Here is an 831-nt window from a genome sequence, read left to right as displayed (position 1 = left end):
TCTGTCTCTCTCTCTCTGGTCAAATTAAAATGAATAAATAAATAAATAAATAAATCTTTTTAGAAATTAACTTTTCGCTTCACGCAAATAATAAAATTTGGTAAAAAAAAAAAAATTCCAAACACAGAAAATAAAAGGTTTTCTTCTACTAAGATTCATTTTGGCAATTTTCCTTAAGTACGACTGTTTTATAGTTAAACTGCTAATTTTTGTACTGCTCAAATCTAGAAATCTTGGCCCTCACAATGGTTTCATTTTCAATCCTATGTTCTTCTCAATTTTCTTATGTTGTTCATTTTCTTATATTGTTCATGTGTTAGTATACGTAAGACATGTTAAATATACCCGAAGTGGGCCAGCAGTGGCATAGAGGTTAAGGGGCTGGACTCCCACATGCCTACTGCAGCTGGAGTCGTGGACTGAAAACCATGCCAAGCGAGTGTGTGTATGCCCCAAATCCCGAGAATGTGCTGGCCATCCCCGGGGGCCATTTCTCATTGCTCACCACCTGAGCGGGGGCCAGGGAGGCACGCGGGCCCTGGCTGCGCTGTCCGGCTCTGGCCTGTGAGGCTTAGCGGACAGGGCCTGAGAAGCTCCCGAGGTCGCCTGGAACCCGCAGGGCGGCTCCCAGTGCGCACTGTTCCCTGAGACTTGCGTCACGGGTTTTCAGAAGCTGCCCCGTGTGGTGTGCGAGGTTTCTGCAGGAGCCTCGGAGAAGCAGCACGTGGGCTCTCGGGCAGTGCAGGGGAAGGCCTGGAGTCGAGGAGACCCGCGTACCCGGGCAAAGTGGGTGACCGTGGGACGTCTGCGGCGTCGCAGCGGAGGACCCCG

The 831-nt window shown here is 49.3% G+C and overlaps 1 pseudogene; it reads left to right on the top strand.

The window, feature by feature from the left end:
- LOC102478709 (uncharacterized) overlaps positions 1 to 831 on the top strand; it is a 21,238-nt pseudogene that overhangs the window by 18,903 nt on the left and 1,504 nt on the right.

The sequence above is a fragment of the Tupaia chinensis genome, unplaced genomic scaffold (assembly GCF_000334495.1).
Source record: "Tupaia chinensis unplaced genomic scaffold, TupChi_1.0 Scaffold140061_1, whole genome shotgun sequence".
Lineage (NCBI taxonomy): Eukaryota > Metazoa > Chordata > Mammalia > Scandentia > Tupaiidae > Tupaia > Tupaia belangeri.
Note: the sequence above shows the minus strand (reverse complement) of the source record. Positions and strands in the feature narration are given on the sequence as shown.